Source organism: Eulemur rufifrons, chromosome 3, assembly GCF_041146395.1.
Source record: "Eulemur rufifrons isolate Redbay chromosome 3, OSU_ERuf_1, whole genome shotgun sequence".
NCBI classification, from domain to species: Eukaryota; Metazoa; Chordata; class Mammalia; order Primates; family Lemuridae; genus Eulemur; species Eulemur rufifrons.
The window spans coordinates 20,678,828-20,693,655 of NC_090985.1; the positions used below are offsets into that span (position 1 = coordinate 20,678,828).

The 14,828-nt window shown below is 60.6% G+C and overlaps 6 non-coding genes across 6 annotated transcripts; all 6 read left to right on the forward strand.

Annotated features, from left to right (window-relative positions):
- The first annotated feature begins 852 nt into the window (after positions 1–852).
- Positions 853–946, forward strand: LOC138382201 (small nucleolar RNA SNORD116). Its single transcript, XR_011233354.1, has one exon. It is a non-coding gene; the product is annotated as a small nucleolar RNA SNORD116 (small nucleolar RNA).
- Positions 947–3,576: 2,630 nt separating this feature from the next.
- On the forward strand, positions 3,577–3,670 carry LOC138382202 (small nucleolar RNA SNORD116). Its single transcript, XR_011233355.1, has one exon. It is a non-coding gene; the product is annotated as a small nucleolar RNA SNORD116 (small nucleolar RNA).
- A 2,630-nt stretch (positions 3,671–6,300) lies between these two features.
- Positions 6,301–6,394, forward strand: LOC138382203 (small nucleolar RNA SNORD116). Its single transcript, XR_011233356.1, has one exon. It is a non-coding gene; the product is annotated as a small nucleolar RNA SNORD116 (small nucleolar RNA).
- A 2,630-nt stretch (positions 6,395–9,024) lies between these two features.
- On the forward strand, positions 9,025–9,118 carry LOC138382177 (small nucleolar RNA SNORD116). The gene has a single exon (XR_011233332.1). It is a non-coding gene; the product is annotated as a small nucleolar RNA SNORD116 (small nucleolar RNA).
- Positions 9,119–11,748: 2,630 nt separating this feature from the next.
- LOC138382204 (small nucleolar RNA SNORD116) lies at positions 11,749–11,842 on the forward strand. Its single transcript, XR_011233357.1, has one exon. It is a non-coding gene; the product is annotated as a small nucleolar RNA SNORD116 (small nucleolar RNA).
- A 2,630-nt stretch (positions 11,843–14,472) lies between these two features.
- On the forward strand, positions 14,473–14,566 carry LOC138382178 (small nucleolar RNA SNORD116). The gene has a single exon (XR_011233333.1). It is a non-coding gene; the product is annotated as a small nucleolar RNA SNORD116 (small nucleolar RNA).
- Positions 14,567–14,828: the final 262 nt, after the last annotated feature.

Consider the following 14,828-nt stretch of genomic DNA (forward strand, 5'->3'; position numbering starts at 1 on the left):
AGGAGAAGTAGCGGCTGTTAGGCAACCACCCCTGGCCCCTGTCAGCATCCCGCAGAGGCCATGGTTCTCATGCCCTCGATGCAAGGCCTTGGTCTAGAGCAGTAGGGTTTTCACGGGGTCAAGCCTGGAAGGGGTCGAGGGTGACTGGCCTCTCAGGAAATGAGGAACACAAGCGCAGCCTAGCGTGTGAGTCTGACCTAGGCACACGTTCCGAGGACCGCACCAGCCGTTCCCAGAAACAGCGTCTGCTTGAAATCGGGGCTCCGACTAGGACACAAGTCAGGTCCTAGCGGTGGCCACCAAAGAGATCTTGGAAACACGTGTTTATGGGGCGGGTCTGGGTAGAAAACCCCCCGCAGCAGTTCAGTGAAGGGCAGGAAGGTCACCCCGCTGGAAGGAATGGCATGGAAGTGGCGGCCCGTGTCCCTGGGTCCCCCTCTCAACGGTGCATATGCTTTGTGTACACTTCTCAGGGGGAGTTGCCTTGAGAGGCATGCTGTCTGCTTGGAAGGAAGACGTTCGTTTCTTCTGAGGCCCGGAGGTGCTACGGCATGGTGGAATTGGGAATGGCCTAGCTCGTGCGCCGTGCTGGTGGATCGCTCAGGAGGAGGGTAAGCACTCCCTTGCCCCGCGTGCTGATGCTGTCTGCGGGCCCTTGCAGCTCCTCCCAGGAGCTGTCTCTCAGCAGGCCAGTGATGGCTTGCCGAGTTCCACCCCCAGAGGGAACGGTGTGTTCCTCCGGCTCCGTGGCGTGGCCCTGGGTCCTCCAGGGCGCTCAAGGCCATGGAGGTCCCCGGCTGGCCCACCGCCGGGCCCTGGGGATGATACTTCCAGCGTCTGGGAACGTGGCTTGGATCGATGATGAGTCCCCCAAAACACATTCCTTGGAAAATCTGAACAAAATGAGTGAAACCCACTACCGTCTCTCTCATCGGATCTGAGGTCCAGCACGTTGCCTGAGCCAGAGCCTTTAGGAGAGTGAGGGAGGAATGCCACTGGTACACATTTCCCCATCCACCCAAGGCATCCACACTTGAAGGTCCTCCGTGTCACGGGCATTAGAAACACCCCTGATAGGTGCTGTACACGGGAAGGAGAGCGGTCCGTGCGGTGGGCACTGAAGAGGTGGCGTGGCGGCCAGCGCAGCAGGCCTGAGTATTGGTGGTGGTGCAGGTGGGCTAGGCCTGGCGAGCTGAGGGCCAGCATGTGTGTCGTGATTGCAGTCACACGGACCTGGTCCCCCGCGGCCTGCGTGCGCAAGTTTAGGCCGGGGTCCTCCATTCCCTGATGAGAGCACAAGGCCCAGGCTTCAGGCCCAAGTTGGTGCTGCCTTTCCGTTTGGTGGGGATAGGGCATTGCCAGTGACGAGGAGGCAGAAAGGATAGAAATGGGTGGCGCGGCACCTGTTGGCACCCACTTTGGACCTGCACCCGGCTGGAGGTCTCCTGGGCGTTGGGCAGTCTCCCCATCTCCTTCCTCCTGTCCCCTGGGTGGAATCCCTGTGTGCAAGGGTCTGGCGACCTTGGCTGGGGGCGACCCCAAGACAAAGTGGTGCGGTGTGCTCCCGAGAATGTCCATGTCACGTAGCGTGCTGTGTTTTAATGGCGAGGTGATGGCTCTTGCGTGCCTATTTCTGGGCAGGCATAGGCATTGCAAAGGAGGGCCCGAGGGGAGGGTCCCAGTGAATGCTTCCCTTGCCACCCCACACCCCAGGGGGTCCCTGCGTCACATAGGGTGTTGGCTGGCAAGTGCCAAGCCCCACCCTAGTGTGGAGAACTCCTGAATAGTTTCGTTGGCTCCCCCATTGATGGGGCCCTTCCTTGTCTCAGCTTGTCTGAGGTAACATTCTTTTGGTAGCTTGGCCGCCCTTGTGCCAGGAAGCTTGCGTGTTTGGTGTGATGGGAAGGGAACTTGCACATCGCTGGCCCTGGCAGCCCCTGTGGGCTTCAGTGTCTCTTTGGGGTCTTCATGGGCTGTGATGGGCCCCCCGAAGCACACGGACTGTGACCTCCGAGACACGCTGTGAGGGCCAACTCCTGACTTGGGATACCGTGATGTCTCCTGGTGGTCAGGGGTGTTTATATGGGTAATTGGTCGTGGAGCGTGGGGCGCGGAGCGTCTCTGCTCTGTTGGGCAGTTTGCCGTGATGCCGTGGCCGGGATGGGCTGAAAGGTGGTAAGGCGCTCGGATGAAAGAAGAACGTTGCATGAGGTTTGTGCTTTGGAGCTGATTGGGAAACCGTGTGTCTGGACCGAATGTGGTGCCTCCGTCGGGGTCCAGAGTTGCAGGCCTGAGGGCGGTGGTGTGGCGAAGGTTGTAAGGCTGTGGCCTGCTGGACAGCTGCCGAGAGCTCACTGCACTGGAGCCCCGGGTGGGCGGTTGACACAAGGAAGGCCGGTGGATGTCAGTGTTGTGGCCTTGTGGGCCAGGGTTAGGTGAGTCTGTCCGGCTTTAAAGCCATGAGTGGTCTTCAGTTGTGCCGGTGGGCCCGTGAGGACAGGTTGACTCCCCGAAGGGAGGATGCGCTGCTGGCCATGCAGCGCGTCTGGCCACCTAGGTTGGTCTGCCTCTGCTCTTGAGGCAGTGTCTCTGGGTGATCTCCCCGGCGTGAGGGTGGCGGTGTCCAGTGGCGGTGTCGGTTGCTTTTGTGCCAGGTGCGGTTCACCTGGGAGTGTGGCCCCATTGGCGTCAGATCCCCTGTGAGTGTGAGCACAGCGTGCCATCAGGAGAAGTAGCGGCTGTTAGGCAACCACCCCTGGCCCCTGTCAGCATCCCGCAGAGGCCATGGTTCTCATGCCCTCGATGCAAGGCCTTGGTCTAGAGCAGTAGGGTTTTCACGGGGTCAAGCCTGGAAGGGGTCGAGGGTGACTGGCCTCTCAGGAAATGAGGAACACAAGCGCAGCCTAGCGTGTGAGTCTGACCTAGGCACACGTTCCGAGGACCGCACCAGCCGTTCCCAGAAACAGCGTCTGCTTGAAATCGGGGCTCCGACTAGGACACAAGTCAGGTCCTAGCGGTGGCCACCAAAGAGATCTTGGAAACACGTGTTTATGGGGCGGGTCTGGGTAGAAAACCCCCCGCAGCAGTTCAGTGAAGGGCAGGAAGGTTACCCCGCTGGAAGGAATGGCATGGAAGTGGCGGCCCGTGTCCCTGGGTCCCCCTCTCAACGGTGCATATGCTTTGTGTACACTTCTCAGGGGGAGTTGCCTTGAGAGGCATGCTGTCTGCTTGGAAGGAAGACGTTCGTTTCTTCTGAGGCCCGGAGGTGCTACGGCATGGTGGAATTGGGAATGGCCTAGCTCGTGCGCCGTGCTGGTGGATCGCTCAGGAGGAGGGTAAGCACTCCCTTGCCCCGCGTGCTGATGCTGTCTGCGGGCCCTTGCAGCTCCTCCCAGGAGCTGTCTCTCAGCAGGCCAGTGATGGCTTGCCGAGTTCCACCCCCAGAGGGAACGGTGTGTTCCTCCGGCTCCGTGGCGTGGCCCTGGGTCCTCCAGGGCGCTCAAGGCCATGGAGGTCCCCGGCTGGCCCACCGCCGGGCCCTGGGGATGATACTTCCAGCGTCTGGGAACGTGGCTTGGATCGATGATGAGTCCCCCAAAACACATTCCTTGGAAAATCTGAACAAAATGAGTGAAACCCACTACCGTCTCTCTCATCGGATCTGAGGTCCAGCACGTTGCCTGAGCCAGAGCCTTTAGGAGAGTGAGGGAGGAATGCCACTGGTACACATTTCCCCATCCACCCAAGGCATCCACACTTGAAGGTCCTCCGTGTCACGGGCATTAGAAACACCCCCGATAGGTGCTGTACACGGGAAGGAGAGCGGTCCGTGCGGTGGGCACTGAAGAGGTGGCGTGGCGGCCAGTGCAGCAGGCCTGAGTATTGGTGGTGGTGCAGGTGGGCTAGGCCTGGCGAGCTGAGGGCCAGCATGTGTGTCGTGATTGCAGTCACACGGACCTGGTCCCCCGCGGCCTGCGTGCGCAAGTTTAGGCCGGGGTCCTCCATTCCCTGATGAGAGCACAAGGCCCAAGCTTCAGGCCCAAGTTGGTGCTGCCTTTCCGTTTGGTGGGGATAGGGCATTGCCAGTGACGAGGAGGCAGAAAGGATAGAAATGGGTGGCGCGGCACCTGTTGGCACCCACTTTGGACCTGCACCCGGCTGGAGGTCTCCTGGGCGTTGGGCAGTCTCCCCATCTCCTTCCTCCTGTCCCCTGGGTGGAATCCCTGTGTGCAAGGGTCTGGCGACCTTGGCTGGGGGCGACCCCAAGACAAAGTGGTGCGGTGTGCTCCCGAGAATGTCCATGTCACGTAGCGTGCTGTGTTTTAATGGCGAGGTGATGGCTCTTGCGTGCCTATTTCTGGGCAGGCATAGGCATTGCAAAGGAGGGCCCGAGGGGAGGGTCCCAGTGAATGCTTCCCTTGCCACCCCACACCCCAGGGGGTCCCTGCGTCACATAGGGTGTTGGCTGGCAAGTGCCGAGCCCCACCCTAGTGTGGAGAACTCCTGAATAGTTTCGTTGGCTCCCCCATTGATGGGGCCCTTCCTTGTCTCAGCTTGTCTGAGGTAACATTCTTTTGGTAGCTTGGCCGCCCTTGTGCCAGGAAGCTTGCGTGTTTGGTGTGATGGGAAGGGAACTTGCACATCGCTGGCCCTGGCAGCCCCTGTGGGCTTCAGTGTCTCTTTGGGGTCTTCATGGGCTGTGATGGGCCCCCCGAAGCACACGGACTGTGACCTCCGAGACACGCTGTGAGGGCCAACTCCTGACTTGGGATACCGTGATGTCTCCTGGTGGTCAGGGGTGTTTATATGGGTAATTGGTCGTGGAGCGTGGGGCCCGGAGCGTCTCTGCTCTGTTGGGCAGTTTGCCGTGATGCCGTGGCCGGGATGGGCTGAAAGGTGGTAAGGCGCTCGGATGAAAGAAGAACGTTGCATGAGGTTTGTGCTTTGGAGCTGATTGGGAAACCGTGTGTCTGGACCGAATGTGGTGCCTCCGTCGGGGTCCAGAGTTGCAGGCCTGAGGGCGGTGGTGTGGCGAAGGTTGTAAGGCTGTGGCCTGCTGGACAGCTGCCGAGAGCTCACTGCACTGGAGCCCCGGGTGGGCGGTTGACACAAGGAAGGCCGGTGGATGTCAGTGTTGTGGCCTTGTGGGCCAGGGTTAGGTGAGTCTGTCCGGCTTTAAAGCCATGAGTGGTCTTCAGTTGTGCCGGTGGGCCCGTGAGGACAGGTTGACTCCCCGAAGGGAGGATGCGCTGCTGGCCATGCAGCGCGTCTGGCCACCTAGGTTGGTCTGCCTCTGCTCTTGAGGCAGTGTCTCTGGGTGATCTCCCCGGCGTGAGGGTGGCGGTGTCCAGTGGCGGTGTCGGTTGCTTTTGTGCCAGGTGCGGTTCACCTGGGAGTGTGGCCCCATTGGCGTCAGATCCCCTGTGAGTGTGAGCACAGCGTGCCATCAGGAGAAGTAGCGGCTGTTAGGCAACCACCCCTGGCCCCTGTCAGCATCCCGCAGAGGCCATGGTTCTCATGCCCTCGATGCAAGGCCTTGGTCTAGAGCAGTAGGGTTTTCACGGGGTCAAGCCTGGAAGGGGTCGAGGGTGACTGGCCTCTCAGGAAATGAGGAACACAAGCGCAGCCTAGCGTGTGAGTCTGACCTAGGCACACGTTCCGAGGACCGCACCAGCCGTTCCCAGAAACAGCGTCTGCTTGAAATCGGGGCTCCGACTAGGACACAAGTCAGGTCCTAGCGGTGGCCACCAAAGAGATCTTGGAAACACGTGTTTATGGGGCGGGTCTGGGTAGAAAACCCCCCGCAGCAGTTCAGTGAAGGGCAGGAAGGTTACCCCGCTGGAAGGAATGGCATGGAAGTGGCGGCCCGTGTCCCTGGGTCCCCCTCTCAACGGTGCATATGCTTTGTGTACACTTCTCAGGGGGAGTTGCCTTGAGAGGCATGCTGTCTGCTTGGAAGGAAGACGTTCGTTTCTTCTGAGGCCCGGAGGTGCTACGGCATGGTGGAATTGGGAATGGCCTAGCTCGTGCGCCGTGCTGGTGGATCGCTCAGGAGGAGGGTAAGCACTCCCTTGCCCCGCGTGCTGATGCTGTCTGCGGGCCCTTGCAGCTCCTCCCAGGAGCTGTCTCTCAGCAGGCCAGTGATGGCTTGCCGAGTTCCACCCCCAGAGGGAACGGTGTGTTCCTCCGGCTCCGTGGCGTGGCCCTGGGTCCTCCAGGGCGCTCAAGGCCATGGAGGTCCCCGGCTGGCCCACCGCCGGGCCCTGGGGATGATACTTCCAGCGTCTGGGAACGTGGCTTGGATCGATGATGAGTCCCCCAAAACACATTCCTTGGAAAATCTGAACAAAATGAGTGAAACCCACTACCGTCTCTCTCATCGGATCTGAGGTCCAGCACGTTGCCTGAGCCAGAGCCTTTAGGAGAGTGAGGGAGGAATGCCACTGGTACACATTTCCCCATCCACCCAAGGCATCCACACTTGAAGGTCCTCCGTGTCACGGGCATTAGAAACACCCCCGATAGGTGCTGTACACGGGAAGGAGAGCGGTCCGTGCGGTGGGCACTGAAGAGGTGGCGTGGCGGCCAGCGCAGCAGGCCTGAGTATTGGTGGTGGTGCAGGTGGGCTAGGCCTGGCGAGCTGAGGGCCAGCATGTGTGTCGTGATTGCAGTCACACGGACCTGGTCCCCCGCGGCCTGCGTGCGCAAGTTTAGGCCGGGGTCCTCCATTCCCTGATGAGAGCACAAGGCCCAGGCTTCAGGCCCAAGTTGGTGCTGCCTTTCCGTTTGGTGGGGATAGGGCATTGCCAGTGACGAGGAGGCAGAAAGGATAGAAATGGGTGGCGCGGCACCTGTTGGCACCCACTTTGGACCTGCACCCGGCTGGAGGTCTCCTGGGCGTTGGGCAGTCTCCCCATCTCCTTCCTCCTGTCCCCTGGGTGGAATCCCTGTGTGCAAGGGTCTGGCGACCTTGGCTGGGGGCGACCCCAAGACAAAGTGGTGCGGTGTGCTCCCGAGAATGTCCATGTCACGTAGCGTGCTGTGTTTTAATGGCGAGGTGATGGCTCTTGCGTGCCTATTTCTGGGCAGGCATAGGCATTGCAAAGGAGGGCCCGAGGGGAGGGTCCCAGTGAATGCTTCCCTTGCCACCCCACACCCCAGGGGGTCCCTGCGTCACATAGGGTGTTGGCTGGCAAGTGCCAAGCCCCACCCTAGTGTGGAGAACTCCTGAATAGTTTCGTTGGCTCCCCCATTGATGGGGCCCTTCCTTGTCTCAGCTTGTCTGAGGTAACATTCTTTTGGTAGCTTGGCCGCCCTTGTGCCAGGAAGCTTGCGTGTTTGGTGTGATGGGAAGGGAACTTGCACATCGCTGGCCCTGGCAGCCCCTGTGGGCTTCAGTGTCTCTTTGGGGTCTTCATGGGCTGTGATGGGCCCCCCGAAGCACACGGACTGTGACCTCCGAGACACGCTGTGAGGGCCAACTCCTGACTTGGGATACCGTGATGTCTCCTGGTGGTCAGGGGTGTTTATATGGGTAATTGGTCGTGGAGCGTGGGGCGCGGAGCGTCTCTGCTCTGTTGGGCAGTTTGCCGTGATGCCGTGGCCGGGATGGGCTGAAAGGTGGTAAGGCGCTCGGATGAAAGAAGAACGTTGCATGAGGTTTGTGCTTTGGAGCTGATTGGGAAACCGTGTGTCTGGACCGAATGTGGTGCCTCCGTCGGGGTCCAGAGTTGCAGGCCTGAGGGCGGTGGTGTGGCGAAGGTTGTAAGGCTGTGGCCTGCTGGACAGCTGCCGAGAGCTCACTGCACTGGAGCCCCGGGTGGGCGGTTGACACAAGGAAGGCCGGTGGATGTCAGTGTTGTGGCCTTGTGGGCCAGGGTTAGGTGAGTCTGTCCGGCTTTAAAGCCATGAGTGGTCTTCAGTTGTGCCGGTGGGCCCGTGAGGACAGGTTGACTCCCCGAAGGGAGGATGCGCTGCTGGCCATGCAGCGCGTCTGGCCACCTAGGTTGGTCTGCCTCTGCTCTTGAGGCAGTGTCTCTGGGTGATCTCCCCGGCGTGAGGGTGGCGGTGTCCAGTGGCGGTGTCGGTTGCTTTTGTGCCAGGTGCGGTTCACCTGGGAGTGTGGCCCCATTGGCGTCAGATCCCCTGTGAGTGTGAGCACAGCGTGCCATCAGGAGAAGTAGCGGCTGTTAGGCAACCACCCCTGGCCCCTGTCAGCATCCCGCAGAGGCCATGGTTCTCATGCCCTCGATGCAAGGCCTTGGTCTAGAGCAGTAGGGTTTTCACGGGGTCAAGCCTGGAAGGGGTCGAGGGTGACTGGCCTCTCAGGAAATGAGGAACACAAGCGCAGCCTAGCGTGTGAGTCTGACCTAGGCACACGTTCCGAGGACCGCACCAGCCGTTCCCAGAAACAGCGTCTGCTTGAAATCGGGGCTCCGACTAGGACACAAGTCAGGTCCTAGCGGTGGCCACCAAAGAGATCTTGGAAACACGTGTTTATGGGGCGGGTCTGGGTAGAAAACCCCCCGCAGCAGTTCAGTGAAGGGCAGGAAGGTCACCCCGCTGGAAGGAATGGCATGGAAGTGGCGGCCCGTGTCCCTGGGTCCCCCTCTCAACGGTGCATATGCTTTGTGTACACTTCTCAGGGGGAGTTGCCTTGAGAGGCATGCTGTCTGCTTGGAAGGAAGACGTTCGTTTCTTCTGAGGCCCGGAGGTGCTACGGCATGGTGGAATTGGGAATGGCCTAGCTCGTGCGCCGTGCTGGTGGATCGCTCAGGAGGAGGGTAAGCACTCCCTTGCCCCGCGTGCTGATGCTGTCTGCGGGCCCTTGCAGCTCCTCCCAGGAGCTGTCTCTCAGCAGGCCAGTGATGGCTTGCCGAGTTCCACCCCCAGAGGGAACGGTGTGTTCCTCCGGCTCCGTGGCGTGGCCCTGGGTCCTCCAGGGCGCTCAAGGCCATGGAGGTCCCCGGCTGGCCCACCGCCGGGCCCTGGGGATGATACTTCCAGCGTCTGGGAACGTGGCTTGGATCGATGATGAGTCCCCCAAAAAACATTCCTTGGAAAATCTGAACAAAATGAGTGAAACCCACTACCGTCTCTCTCATCGGATCTGAGGTCCAGCACGTTGCCTGAGCCAGAGCCTTTAGGAGAGTGAGGGAGGAATGCCACTGGTACACATTTCCCCATCCACCCAAGGCATCCACACTTGAAGGTCCTCCGTGTCACGGGCATTAGAAACACCCCCGATAGGTGCTGTACACGGGAAGGAGAGCGGTCCGTGCGGTGGGCACTGAAGAGGTGGCGTGGCGGCCAGCGCAGCAGGCCTGAGTATTGGTGGTGGTGCAGGTGGGCTAGGCCTGGCGAGCTGAGGGCCAGCATGTGTGTCGTGATTGCAGTCACACGGACCTGGTCCCCCGCGGCCTGCGTGCGCAAGTTTAGGCCGGGGTCCTCCATTCCCTGATGAGAGCACAAGGCCCAGGCTTCAGGCCCAAGTTGGTGCTGCCTTTCCGTTTGGTGGGGATAGGGCATTGCCAGTGACGAGGAGGCAGAAAGGATAGAAATGGGTGGCGCGGCACCTGTTGGCACCCACTTTGGACCTGCACCCGGCTGGAGGTCTCCTGGGCGTTGGGCAGTCTCCCCATCTCCTTCCTCCTGTCCCCTGGGTGGAATCCCTGTGTGCAAGGGTCTGGCGACCTTGGCTGGGGGCGACCCCAAGACAAAGTGGTGCGGTGTGCTCCCGAGAATGTCCATGTCACGTAGCGTGCTGTGTTTTAATGGCGAGGTGATGGCTCTTGCGTGCCTATTTCTGGGCAGGCATAGGCATTGCAAAGGAGGGCCCGAGGGGAGGGTCCCAGTGAATGCTTCCCTTGCCACCCCACACCCCAGGGGGTCCCTGCGTCACATAGGGTGTTGGCTGGCAAGTGCCGAGCCCCACCCTAGTGTGGAGAACTCCTGAATAGTTTCGTTGGCTCCCCCATTGATGGGGCCCTTCCTTGTCTCAGCTTGTCTGAGGTAACATTCTTTTGGTAGCTTGGCCGCCCTTGTGCCAGGAAGCTTGCGTGTTTGGTGTGATGGGAAGGGAACTTGCACATCGCTGGCCCTGGCAGCCCCTGTGGGCTTCAGTGTCTCTTTGGGGTCTTCATGGGCTGTGATGGGCCCCCCGAAGCACACGGACTGTGACCTCCGAGACACGCTGTGAGGGCCAACTCCTGACTTGGGATACCGTGATGTCTCCTGGTGGTCAGGGGTGTTTATATGGGTAATTGGTCGTGGAGCGTGGGGCGCGGAGCGTCTCTGCTCTGTTGGGCAGTTTGCCGTGATGCCGTGGCCGGGATGGGCTGAAAGGTGGTAAGGCGCTCGGATGAAAGAAGAACGTTGCATGAGGTTTGTGCTTTGGAGCTGATTGGGAAACCGTGTGTCTGGACCGAATGTGGTGCCTCCGTCGGGGTCCAGAGTTGCAGGCCTGAGGGCGGTGGTGTGGCGAAGGTTGTAAGGCTGTGGCCTGCTGGACAGCTGCCGAGAGCTCACTGCACTGGAGCCCCGGGTGGGCGGTTGACACAAGGAAGGCCGGTGGATGTCAGTGTTGTGGCCTTGTGGGCCAGGGTTAGGTGAGTCTGTCCGGCTTTAAAGCCATGAGTGGTCTTCAGTTGTGCCGGTGGGCCCGTGAGGACAGGTTGACTCCCCGAAGGGAGGATGCGCTGCTGGCCATGCAGCGCGTCTGGCCACCTAGGTTGGTCTGCCTCTGCTCTTGAGGCAGTGTCTCTGGGTGATCTCCCCGGCGTGAGGGTGGCGGTGTCCAGTGGCGGTGTCGGTTGCTTTTGTGCCAGGTGCGGTTCACCTGGGAGTGTGGCCCCATTGGCGTCAGATCCCCTGTGAGTGTGAGCACAGCGTGCCATCAGGAGAAGTAGCGGCTGTTAGGCAACCACCCCTGGCCCCTGTCAGCATCCCGCAGAGGCCATGGTTCTCATGCCCTCGATGCAAGGCCTTGGTCTAGAGCAGTAGGGTTTTCACGGGGTCAAGCCTGGAAGGGGTCGAGGGTGACTGGCCTCTCAGGAAATGAGGAACACAAGCGCAGCCTAGCGTGTGAGTCTGACCTAGGCACACGTTCCGAGGACCGCACCAGCCGTTCCCAGAAACAGCGTCTGCTTGAAATCGGGGCTCCGACTAGGACACAAGTCAGGTCCTAGCGGTGGCCACCAAAGAGATCTTGGAAACACGTGTTTATGGGGCGGGTCTGGGTAGAAAACCCCCCGCAGCAGTTCAGTGAAGGGCAGGAAGGTCACCCCGCTGGAAGGAATGGCATGGAAGTGGCGGCCCGTGTCCCTGGGTCCCCCTCTCAACGGTGCATATGCTTTGTGTACACTTCTCAGGGGGAGTTGCCTTGAGAGGCATGCTGTCTGCTTGGAAGGAAGACGTTCGTTTCTTCTGAGGCCCGGAGGTGCTACGGCATGGTGGAATTGGGAATGGCCTAGCTCGTGCGCCGTGCTGGTGGATCGCTCAGGAGGAGGGTAAGCACTCCCTTGCCCCGCGTGCTGATGCTGTCTGCGGGCCCTTGCAGCTCCTCCCAGGAGCTGTCTCTCAGCAGGCCAGTGATGGCTTGCCGAGTTCCACCCCCAGAGGGAACGGTGTGTTCCTCCGGCTCCGTGGCGTGGCCCTGGGTCCTCCAGGGCGCTCAAGGCCATGGAGGTCCCCGGCTGGCCCACCGCCGGGCCCTGGGGATGATACTTCCAGCGTCTGGGAACGTGGCTTGGATCGATGATGAGTCCCCCAAAACACATTCCTTGGAAAATCTGAACAAAATGAGTGAAACCCACTACCGTCTCTCTCATCGGATCTGAGGTCCAGCACGTTGCCTGAGCCAGAGCCTTTAGGAGAGTGAGGGAGGAATGCCACTGGTACACATTTCCCCATCCACCCAAGGCATCCACACTTGAAGGTCCTCCGTGTCACGGGCATTAGAAACACCCCCGATAGGTGCTGTACACGGGAAGGAGAGCGGTCCGTGCGGTGGGCACTGAAGAGGTGGCGTGGCGGCCAGCGCAGCAGGCCTGAGTATTGGTGGTGGTGCAGGTGGGCTAGGCCTGGCGAGCTGAGGGCCAGCATGTGTGTCGTGATTGCAGTCACACGGACCTGGTCCCCCGCGGCCTGCGTGCGCAAGTTTAGGCCGGGGTCCTCCATTCCCTGATGAGAGCACAAGGCCCAGGCTTCAGGCCCAAGTTGGTGCTGCCTTTCCGTTTGGTGGGGATAGGGCATTGCCAGTGACGAGGAGGCAGAAAGGATAGAAATGGGTGGCGCGGCACCTGTTGGCACCCACTTTGGACCTGCACCCGGCTGGAGGTCTCCTGGGCGTTGGGCAGTCTCCCCATCTCCTTCCTCCTGTCCCCTGGGTGGAATCCCTGTGTGCAAGGGTCTGGCGACCTTGGCTGGGGGCGACCCCAAGACAAAGTGGTGCGGTGTGCTCCCGAGAATGTCCATGTCACGTAGCGTGCTGTGTTTTAATGGCGAGGTGATGGCTCTTGCGTGCCTATTTCTGGGCAGGCATAGGCATTGCAAAGGAGGGCCCGAGGGGAGGGTCCCAGTGAATGCTTCCCTTGCCACCCCACACCCCAGGGGGTCCCTGCGTCACATAGGGTGTTGGCTGGCAAGTGCCGAGCCCCACCCTAGTGTGGAGAACTCCTGAATAGTTTCGTTGGCTCCCCCATTGATGGGGCCCTTCCTTGTCTCAGCTTGTCTGAGGTAACATTCTTTTGGTAGCTTGGCCGCCCTTGTGCCAGGAAGCTTGCGTGTTTGGTGTGATGGGAAGGGAACTTGCACATCGCTGGCCCTGGCAGCCCCTGTGGGCTTCAGTGTCTCTTTGGGGTCTTCATGGGCTGTGATGGGCCCCCCGAAGCACACGGACTGTGACCTCCGAGACACGCTGTGAGGGCCAACTCCTGACTTGGGATACCGTGATGTCTCCTGGTGGTCAGGGGTGTTTATATGGGTAATTGGTCGTGGAGCGTGGGGCGCGGAGCGTCTCTGCTCTGTTGGGCAGTTTGCCGTGATGCCGTGGCCGGGATGGGCTGAAAGGTGGTAAGGCGCTCGGATGAAAGAAGAACGTTGCATGAGGTTTGTGCTTTGGAGCTGATTGGGAAACCGTGTGTCTGGACCGAATGTGGTGCCTCCGTCGGGGTCCAGAGTTGCAGGCCTGAGGGCGGTGGTGTGGCGAAGGTTGTAAGGCTGTGGCCTGCTGGACAGCTGCCGAGAGCTCACTGCACTGGAGCCCCGGGTGGGCGGTTGACACAAGGAAGGCCGGTGGATGTCAGTGTTGTGGCCTTGTGGGCCAGGGTTAGGTGAGTCTGTCCGGCTTTAAAGCCATGAGTGGTCTTCAGTTGTGCCGGTGGGCCCGTGAGGACAGGTTGACTCCCCGAAGGGAGGATGCGCTGCTGGCCATGCAGCGCGTCTGGCCACCTAGGTTGGTCTGCCTCTGCTCTTGAGGCAGTGTCTCTGGGTGATCTCCCCGGCGTGAGGGTGGCGGTGTCCAGTGGCGGTGTCGGTTGCTTTTGTGCCAGGTGCGGTTCACCTGGGAGTGTGGCCCCATTGGCGTCAGATCCCCTGTGAGTGTGAGCACAGCGTGCCATCAGGAGAAGTAGCGGCTGTTAGGCAACCACCCCTGGCCCCTGTCAGCATCCCGCAGAGGCCATGGTTCTCATGCCCTCGATGCAAGGCCTTGGTCTAGAGCAGTAGGGTTTTCACGGGGTCAAGCCTGGAAGGGGTCGAGGGTGACTGGCCTCTCAGGAAATGAGGAACACAAGCGCAGCCTAGCGTGTGAGTCTGACCTAGGCACACGTTCCGAGGACCGCACCAGCCGTTCCCAGAAACAGCGTCTGCTTGAAATCGGGGCTCCGACTAGGACACAAGTCAGGTCCTAGCGGTGGCCACCAAAGAGATCTTGGAAACACGTGTTTATGGGGCGGGTCTGGGTAGAAAACCCCCCGCAGCAGTTCAGTGAAGGGCAGGAAGGTCACCCCGCTGGAAGGAATGGCATGGAAGTGGCGGCCCGTGTCCCTGGGTCCCCCTCTCAACGGTGCATATGCTTTGTGTACACTTCTCAGGGGGAGTTGCCTTGAGAGGCATGCTGTCTGCTTGGAAGGAAGACGTTCGTTTCTTCTGAGGCCCGGAGGTGCTACGGCATGGTGGAATTGGGAATGGCCTAGCTCGTGCGCCGTGCTGGTGGATCGCTCAGGAGGAGGGTAAGCACTCCCTTGCCCCGCGTGCTGATGCTGTCTGCGGGCCCTTGCAGCTCCTCCCAGGAGCTGTCTCTCAGCAGGCCAGTGATGGCTTGCCGAGTTCCACCCCCAGAGGGAACGGTGTGTTCCTCCGGCTCCGTGGCGTGGCCCTGGGTCCTCCAGGGCGCTCAAGGCCATGGAGGTCCCCGGCTGGCCCACCGCCGGGCCCTGGGGATGATACTTCCAGCGTCTGGGAACGTGGCTTGGATCGATGATGAGTCCCCCAAAAAACATTCCTTGGAAAATCTGAACAAAATGAGTGAAACCCACTACCGTCTCTCTCATCGGATCTGAGGTCCAGCACGTTGCCTGAGCCAGAGCCTTTAGGAGAGTGAGGGAGGAATGCCACTGGTACACATTTCCCCATCCACCCAAGGCATCCACACTTGAAGGTCCTCCGTGTCACGGGCATTAGAAACACCCCCGATAGGTGCTGTACACGGGAAGGAGAGCGGTCCGTGCGGTGGGCACTGAAGAGGTGGCGTGGCGGCCAGCGCAGCAGGCCTGAGTATTGGTGGTGGTGCAGGTGGGCTAGGCCTGGCGAGCTGAGGGCCAGCATGT